At 44.1% G+C, this 16270-nt stretch overlaps 1 long non-coding RNA gene across 3 annotated transcripts in view; it reads right to left on the reverse strand.

Annotated features, from left to right (window-relative positions):
• Positions 1 to 224: 224 nt before the first annotated feature.
• Positions 225 to 16270, reverse strand: part of LOC132593246 (uncharacterized) — a 37580-nt gene continuing 21534 nt past the window's right edge. Inside the window, exons 4-5 of one of the 3 annotated variants that reach the window (XR_009558609.1) lie at positions 8244 to 8403; positions 225 to 2167 (exon numbers count right to left, since the gene is read on the reverse strand). This is a non-coding gene — a long non-coding RNA (uncharacterized LOC132593246). Of the gene's footprint in view, positions 2168 to 2983; positions 8404 to 16270 lie in introns of those variants that run through there. The other 2 variants (XR_009558611.1, XR_009558608.1) reach the window with 2 other exon arrangements.

Here is a 16270-nt window from a genome sequence, read left to right on the forward strand (position 1 = left end):
GTTATTCCTAGAGATGCTTGTGGTTGCTGCTCTTGGGGTACATATATATATATATATATATATATATATATATATATATATATATATATATATATATCTGTATTGTGAACGAGTCCAAAGAGTTACAAAAGTGATTAGTTCTCTGGAGGATGTTTATTCTCTAAAGCCACCTTTTCCTTGCATTTGACAGAACCATTTTCTTTTCCTAAACAGTTTACATTTCTGATTCCAGCACTATCTCCTTTGCCAAACCCGCCAGCGTTCCTCTCACTTTGAGGCACTTCTACTCTAAACACAGCCCTACTTATTTATATGCATCGAAAAATATCACACAGTACATCAACAGATATCGTATAGGGGGCTCCTCTCTGTATATTTATAGAGGTATAGAATGCATGCATCAAAACATTCCTCGGGTTTATCCGCATAACCCAAACACAGCACATTTCCCAGAATTGCCCATAAATAGACTTTCCTCAAGGCTAAAGAAATTAACCAAATCAACTTGGTGTAACAGAAAACTTGGTGTAACAGAAAACATGTAATGTATAGTATACTGCTTGGGGAGGGCAGGTTGTTTTATCTGAACCAAGGATGGAGAAACTGTGACCCTCCACTTGTTGTTGGGCTCCAACTCCCATCATCATTTTTTTGCTGTCAATTATTTCCCCAGACTTTTGACCAATCACTGTTCTTGTTCTTCGGCCCCCACAATAAAATATTTGAGGGGTCTGGGCCTCCACAAAGTTGATGGGCATTGCCATTCAAATGGTGTGTGTGTGCAGCACCATGTGATCGAATATGCGGGGCAGGGCTTGCCTGGGCCCCCACAATATTTTATTCAAGTTGGCACCCCTGGTCAGTTGAATGAGCCTGAAGGCCTCCGAAAGAAGCAGGGAGCTTGTTGAGCTCAATGGCAGAACATCTGCAATGCATGCAAAATTAATTCATTTTTGTCACATTTATTTGTTTCATTTATATACCTCTTTATTTTTTAAGAAAGCTGTTTACAACCTACATTAAGACACTAGATAAAACATTGTAAAAGAAGCTTGAATACAAACTGTATTTTCAAAGCCACATAATTATTAAGAAACTAAAGTATTGTATTAAACATAGAACGTCCCAGGTTTTATTTCCGACATATCCGCATAGGGCTGGGAGAGACTGCTGGTTGTCAATGCGCACAATACTGAACTCGATGAACCAATGGCCTGGCTCAGTAAAAGGGAGTACCCTATGTGTGTTTTGAAGTAAAACACATTGCCATGTAAAGAGCTGGATGGGGGTATAAAATTATGAAGTCCAAAGTCTAAGATTCCCTAACTGGATCACTGGATCCTGGGTTAGGTAGACATAGCTTCTGGTATCTTCCTTCCTATTCTATAACCCAAGAGTGGATCACTGGTAGAGCATTTGCTTTGCACGCAGAGTATTTAGGATAGATGTATCTTCTCTTCTTTTTCTTTGGTGATAGCTCATAGCCGAGTAAGATTGTCTTCCATAAAAACGGTTTTAACAATGAGTCCGTAAGTAACTGTGGAGGCCAATTCTGGATCCACATGTCCTTGCACAGTGGGGACATTGGTTCCTGGGCAGGAGTTGATCACGGTTGGATTTGCCAAGCGTGCCTTCCTCTTAGCACGTTTCTCCCTTGTGTCCTGAGTTCAAGTGTCTTCAAAGTCCATGACACCTTTGGTAAAGGCTGTTCTCCAACTGGAGCGCTCGCAGGCCAGTGTTTCCCACTTGTCAGTGTTTATACTACTTCTTTTAGATTTACCTTGAGACAGTCTTTAAACCTCTTTTGTTGACCACCAGCATTACGCTTTCCATTTTTAAGTTCGGAATAGAGTAGTTGCTTTGGAAGACGATCATCAGGCATCTGCACAACATGACCAGTTCAGTGAAGTTTATGTTGAAGAATCAACACCAGAGTACCTTCTCTATCTGAAGTGGTGTAGCCCAATCAGGGTAGTATTTCTGAATGTGACGCTTGACCTTTAGCTTAAGATGTCCTTTATGGTTGTTGAAAATGGAGAGGATGGATTACAGCAGACTGCCCAGGGTTTTAGTGTTTTTAAGATCCTGGTCCATACTTCAGCCAAATTTAGTCTCCTCCCACTCCTCTTCTTTTCTGGAATCATCATGTGTAGCTCTGCTGGGGAGACTAGAGAAAGGAGTCATTGTATGATACGGTACAGAATACAGATGCCCATCACCCATTCCCACCCACCCCCACCACCCTCTGTATATACATAAGGGTCTGACTCTTCTGTTTCAAGTGTATCTGAAGAAGTGTGCATGCACACGAAAGCTCATACCAAAATAAAAACTTAGTTGGTCTTTAAGGTGCTACTGAAGGAATTTTTTATTTTTATTTATATTTATATGGATTTAAACCTTAGCTTTCTTTCTGTCACCCTTAATAGATTTCAACTATGGGAATCACAAGAGCTGGCCTGAGGCGCTCATTGCTTTGGTGTGCTTTTTAAACCATTTTGGAACACACAAGCAGGTGAAGGAGAGTTTTTAGTTATCTTACCCAGCTCCAGAATCCAGGATAAGCTCTCCTAACAACCCCATCTTAAAAATCTGTGGAGTGGACTGACAGAGCAAACAGCATCTTGCCCTGAGAGAATGGGAGTTGGGAGAAGAAGCAGGAAAAATGCATTCCATTGGCATCCGCTGTCTCCCCTAACTTGCCATCACAGGAGCCTCTGGAGAACCATTTTGAGATTAGAGGGGAGGGAGGGGAGAAAAAGAAATGGCTTAGCCATCTCTCTTAAAAGGGAATTGGGGTGAGGTAAAGGGAAGGGGAAAGCATGGCCAGCAGCTTGGAGTTTAAGTTTTTAGTGACTAAGCTGAAAAAAGGGGATGGTGATCAAATAAGGAGGTTTAAAGCTGAACCACTGCTTTACAAGGTTGATTTATGGGAGGCAAATAACACAGGGGGGCCAGAAGCAGACCCCCAGAAAGGGGACAAGAAAAATAGACAGGCAAGGGTAACAGTGAGCTTACCAGTGGAAGATTGCTAATCCACATAAGGAATGAGGCAACAGCAAAGAACATGTAGGATGCATTTCAAAGACCATGTGAAAGAACCAGTAAGGTGGTTTTGAACAGTAAGCTCCTCATCCTAAGAAAACTATGTCAAATGAGACTTGGTTAAGGATAGAAAATGCAAGGCCACATAAACACAGTGTTGGAAGTGTTGATGCATTGCATGGTATGGGGGAAGGCATAAAGGACAGCCATGTAGCAGCCTTGCTCCTGAATCATACGGTGTCTTTATAAGACCTGAAGCAGACCATACACTGCCATTTGTGAAGGGCAAGAAGAAGATTATGCAGGACAGCTGGTAACAGGGACTCAGCTATAAAGCTGCAAATAAAACATTTTAAGTGTGTTGTAAAGTGCAATATACAAATGTGACACTAGATGGTGATGGTGAGCTATGGCAAATTCAATATATTTTCCAAAAGTTTTTTTAAGTGTTTTCGCAGCATTTTTATATGTGTGTAGATTCTACCCAGGGTAGGGAAGCTGCACTAAAAAGCTCCGGCCATAAGATGCAGGAGAAGGAAAGGAAGGCATGCTTCAGGTGCAAGAAAGGACACCTGTTCCATATGGAAAGCAGAACAGCAGAAATGCTCTCAACAGGCACCAAGGCAAAGTTCCAAAGCCACAAGGAGTGAAACTGCTACAAAAAAAGTGGAGTAGATGCTTTGAAGGGACACAAGGAAACTTATCCCATGGCTGGTGTATAAACTCTGGTGTAGCAAGTCACATGACCAGTGGTAGAAGCTTCTTTACAAAGATAGACAGGAAAAATGAAGCAAACATCTGACTAGCATCACTGCAAAGAAACAAAACAAACATACAAAACCAGACAAAGTCTCTTGAACTGTGACAAGCTGCATGGAGTATTTTCTAAATCCATTTCAGTTGGGGTTCGGGCCTGGTTTTGGCACGGAAACTGCTTTGTTGCCCTGTATTATTACTCTGTCAGGAGAGAAACAGGAGAAATGTGTCCTTGTTCATTCTCCTCAGCCTCTCACTGGCTTTTGATACCATTGACCACAGCATTCTTTTTGGAGTGGCTGTATCACTTTGTGGCGATTCTGGTCCTATTTGGATGGTTGCTTCAGGTGGGTGATGGATGCTTTCCAGTCTCAGGCAGCCTTCAGTGTGGGGTTGCTCAGGTTCAGTGTTATCCCCCATGCTGTTTAACATCTACATGAAACTGCTGAGTGGGGTACATTGGAGTACATTGTCAGCAATTTGCTGATGACACATAGCTCTACTGCTTTACATCTCCAGGTGTGGCAGTGATGTCTTCGTCTTCTTCTTCTTCTCCTACAGCATTTCACATCCATCTTTAGATATACATCTCCTAAGTTCTCACCAGCATTCTCTGTTGGTCTCTAAGGTGCTACTGAACATTTATTTATTTATTTATTTATTTATTTATTTATTTATTTCGGCAGCATTCTCAGTTGTTTACTTGTAGCATCCACATAAGCTCTGCTGTTTTAGATCATCCACACACCAAAAGTGACCATATACTACATGTATTGCATCTGTCTGGATTAACTTTGCAGCCTTTTCCACTACATCCAGAACTTTTGCTTATATTCAGTTATATTTTAATGATACTCCTAACATTGCATGTACCATGGCATGTTGTGCTGTTCTTAAGCTGTTCGTATTTCTCTGTGTCATGATCCAGTTCTATGCTCTGGAACACATCTATTATGTTTTATGTTCCCAGCTTGGAAGAAGGGATCCTATTAGTTAAGCACTTGGCATTAGCATGCTCACCGTCAAGTTCCAATGTAATGGAACTCGCAGAGCAATTGCAGATGAGCACCTGTATTGCCTAAGTACAGTCAAAGAAAAAGCAAGAGTAACTCACACAAACAACATGATAGTTTCATTCACCTGTGGCATTGGCACTTGGGCAACAGACACCCAGAAGGCACGAAAAAACTACAGAGACAACAGCTGACAAAGGATCTTAAGGGATCTACATGTACCGTGACCATGGGATGTGATTGCTGTATCACAGCCAAAACTGAAAGAGCATCACTACTCAAGCCAAGCCAGACCAGAACCTAACAACCACTTGACCTCATGTACAGTGATGTGTGCCATTCTGGGAAGATATCCACACCAGGAGGCAGGGCTGTCTTACCCATAGGTGCTAAGGGTATGGGGCACCCAGGCACTGGGCTCTCAGGGGCACCAGGCCAAGAGTCCGGGGCCCGAGAGTTGAGTCCAGGGAAGAGCCCGCCCATCAGTCAGAGCACCGCAGCGGGCTCTTCTGCTGCGGGCAGCTCTGTGCCGCTAGTTCGGGGGCAACCAAGCCAGCGAGATGCTGAGACAGCTTGCTGGCTCCACCCTTCTGTGCGCCTGGGACTGGGCAACCTGGGGGGGGGGCACCAGGTGGATCTTTGAACCACAGCGCTGCATATGCTTAAAACAGCCCTGCCAGGAGGCACATAGCTGCCAAGTTTTCCCTTTTCTCGCGAGGAAGCCTATTCAGCATAAGGGAAAATCCCTTTAAAAAAGGGATAACTTGGCAGCTATGAGGAGGCAACAGATACATGATGACTTTTATAGATGACTACCCAAGATACACAGTCAGGTGTTGTTGTTGTTTAGTCATTCAGTCGTGTCTGACTCTTCGTGACCCCATGGACCATAGCACGCCAGGCACTCCTGTCTTGCACTGCCTCCCGCAGTTTGGTCAAACTCATGTTCGTAGCTTCGAGAACACTGTCCAACCATCTCGTCCTCTGTCGTCCCCTTCTCCTAGTGCCCTCCATCTTTCCCAACATCAGGGTCTTTTCCAAGGATTCTTCTCTTCTCATGAGGTGGCCAAAGTATTGGAGCCTCAGCTTCACGATCTGTCCTTCCAGTGAGCACACAGTCAGGTATGCCATGCAAAGAAAGGATGTGTTTGAAAAATTATGTGGCTGTGACGAGCAAAAAAAAAAAAAATCAGCAGAAGCTACTGGCACTCTGAATGGACATGTAACCGGAATCAACATGCATCCAAGTGAAACGCAAGATCAAGAGCAATCCCAGAAAAAAACCCAACCACCTGTTTGTTTGTTTTCCTACAAAGTTAGCACCATCAGATCATTTGAATCACCACCACAGGAAGACATTTAACAAATGACAGATGGGAAAGCCAATAAATGGATGAAAGCACCTGAGGAAAAAATGAAAGCAATGCATGACAACCAAACCTGGACATTCACACTCCAGCATCCAGACATGAAACTCATAAGAGATAAGTGGATGTTTAAATAAAGTAGAATGCAGTGGTTGAACTAAATGGTATTAGGCCCAAGTAGTTACAAAAGAGGGACACAGGTGGCACTGTGGGTTAAACCACAGAGCCTAGGGCTTGCTGATCAGAAGGTTGGCGGTTCAAATCCCCGCGACGGGGTGAGCTCCCATTGCTCGGTCCCAGCTCCTGCCAACCTAGCAGTTTGAAAGCACGTCAAAGTGCAAGTAGATAAATAGGTACCACTCCAAGCGGGAAGGTAAACGGCGTTTCCGTGCGCTGCTCCGGTTCGCCAGAAGCGGCTTTGTCATGCTTGCCACATGACCCGGAAGCTGTATGCCAGCTCCCTCAGGCAATAATGTGAGATGAGCGCCGCAACCCCAGAGTCGGTCACGAGTGGACATAATGGTCAGGGGTCCCTACCTTTACCTAGTTACAAAAGCCTATTCACGATAGATAGCTGTCCCTGTCTTCCTTGTGGTGAGACAAAAGCCTTCTTCTCAATATAATTGTATATTATTAAAACTGATGCTTTTAATTCTTTTATGTAAAAGACTTTGCATGGTATGCCTGAAAAGCAGTATACTATAAATACCTTAAATAAGAATGGAAAGTCTGGCACAGAGGAAGTGTGTGTGTGTTTGATATGCAGAATGTTCCACCCTTTTAAAAGTTTTATTTCATTGTTGTACCTTTACAGGTATAAGGAATTCATATTTTTCCCTGATTATAGTTCATATAAACTACTCAAGAGTTTCTTCTATATATTAAGCACTCTATAAAAAGTCTTCAAAAGCAGAGGCCATCGCTACAACTTGGCAACTTCCACAAATTAATTCATTCCACACATTAATTCTGATGAAGCCCTATTGTAAATCTATGTAAATATTATGATTGTCCATTGCCATGAAATATGGTGAGAGACTGAGTAACCAAAGACAAGCCAGGTAGGAAGAAATACATAATTTGGTGACTTTAATGGAAGGCAGACAAAAGCTTTACGGGAGACATGAGCAGGTCTGGCTCTAGCCAACATGAGGATGGGGAAGATCCAGTTCACATTTAAAGGCACACTTTCTTAATTTGCACTTTGTCAAACAATATGTGAACCAAAACACAGTCATCCCTCATTTGCACATTTCCAGATTTTGCAACGTGCTTCTCCAGCCAAATGATGTGTCCAAAAATGCAAATACTAGGGTACAGTGTGCACAAAAATGCATCTGCTAGCAAAAATAGAATGAAAAAATTGATTTGCAAAATAGCATGGGGAAAACTGATTTGCAAAAATATGTATATATGGCAAAATTGCATAACTAGGGCTTTGAAATAATAATAAATCACAACTTGATATGAAAATGTGAAGAAATGAATTTAAGATTGGTAAAATGAGAAACAGAGATACCCTCCCGTCCCTAAGCCAATGTGGTGCCTCCAGATGTTGTTGGACTCCAGCTGTCATCCTCTCTGGCCACTGGCCATGCTGGCTGTGTCTGATGGGAGTTGTAGTCCAACCTGGAATGCACCACATTGACAAACCCCTCTTCCAGCCTGTTTCTAATGGCTTGCTAAAGATTCACTATCTAATAATACTTTTTGAAGGTTTAGCATCTCAGCAGCACCTTCTAAAAGCAAAAGTCCCTCCTTGATCCACATCTGGTGGTTTGGCAATGCAAGGAAGTGGAGAGAGGAGGAGAGGAGCTAGCATGTAGAGCGAGAGAGACTTGGCATTGCTCGGCTATAAATCTGCTCCTCCCTCAGACCATTAATCTGAGCGATCCCCTTGTCAGTGCTGAAGCCAAAGGACACTGGTTTCAAACAGTACGACTGTCAAGTTGCCCGGTGCACCATAAATCATTCACAGTGTCTTCTCTTTCATGTCTGATGAGCTGGAGAATTCAGCTGACGCTCCTTAAGCACTTCCATACTTGCCTGGATACTGCCTTACCTCAGCTTGAGCAGGCTGCCTTGGCTCCAAAGCGGAGAACTCTGCTTCCATCGCCCTGCAGATGGCAAACAATTCACTTGGTGAGGAAAGTGAAAGGGCCTCTTTTGAGTCACTTTGGCAAGGAGAATGCTGCTTCGCCGAATCTGCTCTCACAATCTGCCTGCAAAAGAACTGCTGTTCCTTAGTGGTGAGACATTATCGGATGAGTTCCAGCCACACATTGCTGCTGCTGCTGCTGCTGCTACACATACAAAGAGACATTTGCCAGATAGTTAGTATCCTATGGTCTCTTTGGGCTATGGGCCTGACCAATTTGTAATCCGGGGTTTGAGCTAACAGCGCAATGTGGTGCAAAGGCAGCAATTGCAATACTGCAAAGCTGTTCCTCACATCCTACTGATATCAAGAGTGCTTTGTGAAGTCAATCTTCCCAGATGACTCCAATATTTTTTATTCATCTATCTAGGAAGATGGATAAGCCACTTAAATAATTCTCGTAAAGCAAAGCTAAAACCCACAAAGCTATTTAAAAGTTACATGTAAAAATGATTATCATTGTAATGCAGATAAAATAGGTAAAAAATGAATATGGGTGACTAAATTATATAGATAAATAAGCCCCTTGCTTGTCCACATAAGGCAGGCACCCCCAAACTCAGCCCTCCAGCTTTTGTTGGACTACAACTCCCATCATCCCTAGCTAACAGGACCAGTGGTCAGGCCTGTACTGTAAAAGCCCTTCCAGCTCTGATTCACTGCTGCAATTTTGAGATGCTGCTGTGATAAACATCACCCTGAACATTTTTCTTGTTAATGCAACAGATGGTAGCAGGATGTTGCATAGGTGTGAAAGTCCTGGCTAGCCCTGGCAACAGCACACTGCATTGTTTAGCAGCTGCTGGGCCCTCAATGCCCTGGCAATGCCAGATGCATTATCTATAACACATCTAGAGCAATGGTAGGCTGAGGGCTCCTAGCCACAATGGCTATTTTATTCCTCCACTGACGGAGGCAGTATGCCTTTGAATGCCATTTGCTGAGAATCCCAAATGAGGAGAGTGCTGTTTCAACCAGGTCCTGCTTGTTGGCATCCTACGGCCACTGTTAGAACAAGCTGCTAGACTAGATGGGCCACGTGGCTGACCCAGCAAGCTCTTCTTATGCTTATTGTGGGAAATGAAAATGGTGGTCAGCCTACACTAATTGCAGCACACCACTGCTGCCACCTGCCGACAGGTAAGCCCAACCCACTGACGGACCACAAATATAGTAAGGGGCCTAAGAGAGGTCACTATGTTGAGGGCCCTCTCAAACATGGAGCCAGCCCTGCCTCTTGAGTCAGACCATTGATCCATCTAGCTCAGTATTGTCTACACGCAGGATAGGGAAGTGGATTCGGCCACAGGGCTAGATCCTTACCTCCCCTACCCTATGCAGGCAAAATCTGTCAGGTAGACATATCAGGTGACGCAGTGATTTGAACCCCCAGCAATCAGCCCCTCTTGGCCCAGCCTGGCCACCTTTTCATCTGATGGCAGGGGGGAATGGCTTGGCTAGAATGGGCTGGCAGGACTCGTGGGCCTAATTAGGCCTGCAGGTGGAGGTTCCTCATCCCTGTTCTACCCTGACAGACCCCCCCCCTCTGGCTTTTCTGTGTTACCGTCTCTGGTGTCCGATTTACGCCCATTTATTCTGTTGCACAGAGCATGAGCTTTGCCCTCTTCCCACCCAGTGCAAGATGTTGTGCCGCTGACAGCTTTCGTTCTTAATTCTTACGAAGGGCTTGTCTAGGAATTGAGTTATGGTGGCATCCAACAAAACTCAGTATGCCTCTTGTAGCATGCTCACTCCAAGGAAGCAGCGTGAGCCCACTAGTGGTGAAAGAAGATGACAATAAGAAACCCTTCTGGCCTCAGCAGACAGTTGTTGTACACAGACAAACAGCCAAGAGAGAGAATGAAAGCTCAGCTGGCTGTGCTGTGAACTCCACAGTCTGAGCCTTGGCTGGAATATATTTACCTCCTTTGTAGCTGGCTCTAACTCACAGCCCCACAAAGCACTCTGCCAATACAGCATTTGCTGATGTATAGCTACAGCCATTCCCACTGTTTCCCTTACTCTGTCTCAGTATAGAATAATACGCGATTAATTGATTTTCTGTCGCTCTTTTAGTATGGAAAATTAATTTTGGGGCAACCTTGTTTTCTCAGGGTATGAATTCTCTACATGCCGAGTAATTCTGCTCGTACATTATTCATGAGCGAGAATAGTGATGGAGTATGCAGCCGAGGCAGCCCCCAAGGCTGCAAGTTGATAGTCTCTGCTAGTGATACAACAATATTGTACTGATGCCTCTAAATAATTCACATCTACAACTCAATTTGGCACCAGATGCAGGGCCCTGGATGTTACTGGGAAACAAGAGGATAAAAGCACCTTGGCAGAGGAACTTCAATGACAAAGGAAAGGAGGGCGCATGTGGCTTGGTTATTTTGGTCTCTTCTGAAGATCATTGAAGAGACCTAGCACAGTGCTGAGGCTGGTTCATACACGTGGTAGTGCTGCCCAATGTTTGGGGGAAGGGCCACAGCTCCGTGGTGGAGTCTCTGCTTTGCATGCAGAAGGTCACGGGTTCAATTGCTATCATCCCCAGGTATAGCTGGGAATGTCTCCTACCTGAATCCACTCAGAGCTGCTGCCAGTCAGTGTAGACCAGGGATGGTTTATCTGTTGCCCTCCAGATATTGTTTGACTTGAACTGCAGTGAGCTCCAGCTGGAATGGCCAATGGTGGGGGATAATGGGAGCTGGAATCCAATGGAAGCTGGAATCCAACCACATCTGGAGGGCCACAGATTCCCCGTTCCTATTATAGAAAATATTGAGCTAAATTGACCAACTTGGTATAAGCAACATTCCTATGTCCCTATGTTTTGTATACAACTTAAAAACAAAAAAATCCTCTCATTCATGATAAGGAAGTTACATATCATTCAACTCTATGTACCCACAATAGCCCCATACTGCTTAAGCCACAACTGGAGTGCAATTCTGAGTGTCACATTTTAACGTTGACAAACTGAAGCCTATCCAGAGGAGACTAGCCAAGATGAGGAGGGGCCTGAAGCCAAATCCAATGAGGAATGGTTGGAAGAGATGGATATATTTAGGCTAGGAATAGAAGATTAAAGAGACCCATGACAACATTCTTCAAGTATCTAGAAGGTTGTCACACAGACGTTGAGACAGATTTGTGTTATTTCACTAGATTGCGGGACCAGAATGAATGGATGGAAGATACAGGAAGCAGATTTCAGCTAAACCTCCAGCAGTAACAGCTGTTTGACAATGAAATGGAATGCCCTTAGAGGTGGTAGCCTGTCCTTTACTGGAAATATTTAAGCAGAAACAGGGCAACCATCTGTCAGGGACTCAACAGTTGTCTTCTACATTGTAGATCCTACATGGAGCAAGAGGTTGGATGAGATGACCTTCAGGATTCCTTGCAAAATTATAATTCTATTATTTTCTGCTGCACATTCTCAGAAATCAATGTTCCTATTTTTGACCTTTCTTTTCATTTTTTCCCCTTTCCCTTTCTTTTGCTGCTACCTGGGACTTGCTTAAGTTAGAAAATAAGAAGCTGCTTTATACCACAGTTGTGGGGAACCATTGTCCCTACAGACATTACTAAACTACAATCCCTACCATCCCTGGCTAGGGCTGATGGGTGTTGTAGTTCGCTATCATCTGGGAGGACAAAGCCCAGTATTTGTAGCCCAGTATTTCCAGTGGTCTTTCTAGTAACCAGTTCCCTGATCCTTTTTAACCAAAGATGATAGGGACAGAAGGGGACATCATCTGCATACAAAGCAAGAGCTCTATAACAACCATGGTTTCTCAACTTCCCCAAACTGCCAGTCTTCAGGGTTGATCTCCCTCCCCAGACTCTCTAGATGTTAAATCTGTGGAGACTGGATATCTTTGGAGCACATGCACGTAAATCCTTTTGCTTGAACACTTCCCAGTACATTTCTATGCATGTCTAGTCAGAAGATGGCCTTGCTGAGTTCAATAGGGCTTACTCTAATGTAAGTGTGTAAAGCAGGGGTGGAGAGTCCATCGGGTAGTGAAGTTTGTTCTCATTTTTATCTGTGAAAAGCTGGGGGTAGTTTATAAATTATTGTGCAAACAGAAATCTTTGTGTGTCTGTTGACACATAATTGCCGTGATTGCTATCAATTAACTGCAATGCCTCCTTAAGTATTTGTTTCCTAATGTTACCCCGGGGTTGGGAAACCAGTGGCCCTCTGGATGTTTTCTAACTCAATGTCCCATCTGCCCCAGTCAGCATGGCCAATGGTCAGAGAAGATGGGAACTGGTAGCAGAATGACACTCTGTTATGACTAGGAATGACAGAGAAGTCCACCTAAAAACAGAAAGGGAATGGAAATTGTCATTATTTGTTTATTTATCCCATGCCCAGGAGGGAAATTCATCCAGCAAATATAATCAGTATTTTCTTAAGCTGCTTTCAGTCCACAAATATATACAATTGATTATGACTCACCCCCCATTTGCATTGTGTTTTCTCTGCATTAAAATGAATGGGGTGTAATATTGTAATATATGTAAAAAGTGTTATTGCATCCCATTCATTTCCAAATTTCCTAACATCAGTTGTACATCAGTTGTGTCATTTTCCACAGCAGACAGCAAGGTGAATGATGTAGATTTTGAAAGAAGATGAACTGCAGTGGAAGGAAACGCTGCTGCGTGTGACAAATACATGATGCCTTACACCTTTAGCTATAGCCGGTGTTTTATAAATGGTCTTGGTGTGCATCGGGTTAGGAAAAGAATCAAATAAACTGAGAGGACTCCAAAGCATCAGAAAACCACACCTGCTCCAATTCCAAAATTAATTTAGAAATTCTCCTTGTTCAACTGGAATTTGGGGGAAGAGTCAACTCACAGAGCAGTGGGGCAACAAAACAGAGGAAATCCCCTTATCCCTACTTAGAAGACTTTGTCACTGCTCATTAACCAAATTGAATCAACCACCGAAAGAGAGTGGGGAGAGCAGATTTTAAAACCTCACCACTTCTCCACTGAAAGTTATTTGTCTGTGTCTGTGGAACATCAGCAATATAAGCCACCAGAGACACCCTATAAAGGTCCCTTTCCTTTCAAACTTTGCTGTGCGGCCACTTTGTAGAGTTCACCAGATGCAGCAGCAACAGCTCAAGGCCTATAACCTCCCTCCAAATGGTAATAATTCCCCTCAGGACCCTAACACACTTGTAATTTACAACTGTGCTAAAATGAACATTATTTCAAGCTAAGCTTATTCTCTAAGGGGCCAGTGAATTGCGCCAGTTTCCTGCTGACAGCAGAGTTTCTGTTTTTAAATGTCATGCATTCGTGTTCATTACTCCCAAATAATTGCCTAAAAGATCAGCAGCCAGACAGGCAAGAACACTTTATATCACTGTTAGTCAATTTCATCTCTGCAAAAGAACCAGAGGGAGAGGGAGCTTTGGTAGTGTTGGTGAGCTAGCAGTTTTATGTCATTGGTGAAGACAAAAGAGCGGATGGTGTCGCCAGGGTGATAATTTTACACCCTGCTATTTATCATTTTGTTTGGTTGCAGTCATACATTGCAACATCATAGGTTGTCTCCAATTAAGATTTACACAAGGTAGACCCATTTGAATTAATACGCCTATGTTAATCAAAGTCCATTAACTTTGGTGTGTTTACTCAGAGTATGGCTAACATTGAATTCAACCCCATGCTTTTCAAAATAATAATAATCTTGTGACAGCTTAAAGACTATGCCATTACCCCCTTTTATTGAGGTGATGAATTTGCCACACCCCTCCTCCCCTGGAAGAAAAGGAGAGCTGGTACCTCCCTAAGGGAGAAGATTATGGCCTGAGGGCAATTTTGTCCAATGGGGAGAGGCGGTGACAGGCTATTTAAGCGTGCTGCTCCACCCAACTCTTCCCCTCTTTATTTGGCACTCACTCCCCTACCCTTTCGCTGGGTGGGCCTACAGGCTAGTTGTCTGTTTTCCAGAGGCATATTAGGAATTATTTGGGGGGCAAGAACTTAATGGGCTCTGGGTCTTCTCTTTTTTTTGCCTCCACACTGTTGGGTGATGTTTGTCTGTAGGAGTAGTGTTCCTTCAATTTGGCTAATTGGCATGTAGTTCAGGCAGGTGAGAAAATTTCAGAAAGAATGCAACACATACCTAGGGTTGCCAGACTCAATAGAGGACAGGACTTCTGTGCCTTTAATTGCCCTGCTCTCTTTTGAGTCTGGAAACCTTAAAGAGAAACCAGCAGACCCTTTGTTTAATTCCCAAGCAAAGGGTCTGCTGGTTTCTCTTTAAGGTTTCCAGACTCAAAAGAGAGCAGGGCAATTAATGGCACAGAAGTCCTGTCCTCTATTGAGTCTGGCAACCCTACACATACCTAATGCAGTGTTGGGTTGTGTCGGGGACTAGGCAGAGGAGGAATGGTGCAGACCGCCTCCCCCTCCTGACCCTTCCAGGGAGAAGGAAGAGGATAACAGTATAGATTTACAATAGGGGTTTGAGGAAGGTCGCAGCTCAGAGGCAGATGAGGGGGGAAGCTGGGAAATAATGGGGAAGCCAGAGCAACACCAGGCTGACACGTGGTCATTAGAAACCGGCGAGCCTTAAAAGTAGGAGAGCAAAGAGCTCAAAGACAGAGGGCACGTCACAGCACCCATAGAGGAGATGGTGAGAATGATGGATGAGGAAGTGGGAGAGACAGGGGGTGGAGATTCACTCGGGACAACACCATTATCCAAGAGGCTGGGTTCTATAGCTTCTCTATAAAGATTGAAATAAAAAAAGGACTGTAAGCAACTTTTCCTTGTCTTTATACTTTCCTGGGCAACTAGCCAGGAGCCGCTGACAGCACCCTGACAGGTTGTGGGCATCCCTTAGTCACTGTTAGGCATGGCTTGCGGGTGCTGGCAGGTGCCCTTTGGCCTGAAAAACACATCAGGGGGTACATTGGCCAATGGGGCCATGGTGTGCCTGCCAGGCTCTTACAATGTTGAAGTTGCAGTGCGGTGTAGTGAAAACCAACTTTGCAATCTATACTTCATACAGAAGACTGCACACTTGCATCACTTCATCTATAAGACAATCCGAGTTCAAAAGTTATGAATGAATTTGCCAGGAAGACAGATACTGGCCTGCAATGTTTGCTATTTTGTGAAGTGGTGTGCATGCAACTTAGGTACAACCACCTTAGGGAAACATGTACTTTCCCCCCATAGGGGTGCTGCTAGAGAGCCCCTCTCCCTGCAAATAAACCCTCACATGGCAGCTCAAGGATTCGAATCCACATCTCTCTGTCTAACACTGTACAGTACACCAGTACACTAATATAACCTCTTCCACTTCTCCCCCCACCCCTTAGCTATGCAATCTCCCAGTCCGTTTGTACTGAACCATCTCTGCCTGTGGACGTTCAGAGGGTGGAGAGATTGAGTGTGTCAGCCTGAATTTCCACCTCTTCCCTGCCTGAGCTCCCTCATGAGTTGCCACTTTTGTGGCAGGATTAAATATCAAACCTTGTAAGATGCTTCAGGCAGGATAATCAATCACTTCATCACTGCCAGGGCATATCAGGGAGGCAAAGTGAGGGTGAGGGGAGAAAAGGACAAGACAGCTGAGAGCAAAGCTCCAGCCACCTGTTCTAATAGATTATCAAGTGTGAGGTGTTCCACGTGTTTGCCTTTGGGTGAAGACCCAAGAAGAAAATGGAAGCAAGGGCACTAACCTGAGCATGATGAGATCTTGATATAAGTTGGAGGAGTGTCCACCTCTGCAAATGTAATGCAGAGGCTATTTTCACAAATCCATGCATATTTATGCACGCTTTCCCCTAATATGTGCATTTTCTGTATGCATTTTTTTGAGTGGGGGTGGAGAGCCTCCTAGCAAAATTTAGAGAACTGTGGGTTTTGAAGGGCAGCTGTCTTTT

Source organism: Zootoca vivipara, chromosome 15, assembly GCF_963506605.1.
Source record: "Zootoca vivipara chromosome 15, rZooViv1.1, whole genome shotgun sequence".
NCBI lineage: Eukaryota > Metazoa > Chordata > Lepidosauria > Squamata > Lacertidae > Zootoca > Zootoca vivipara.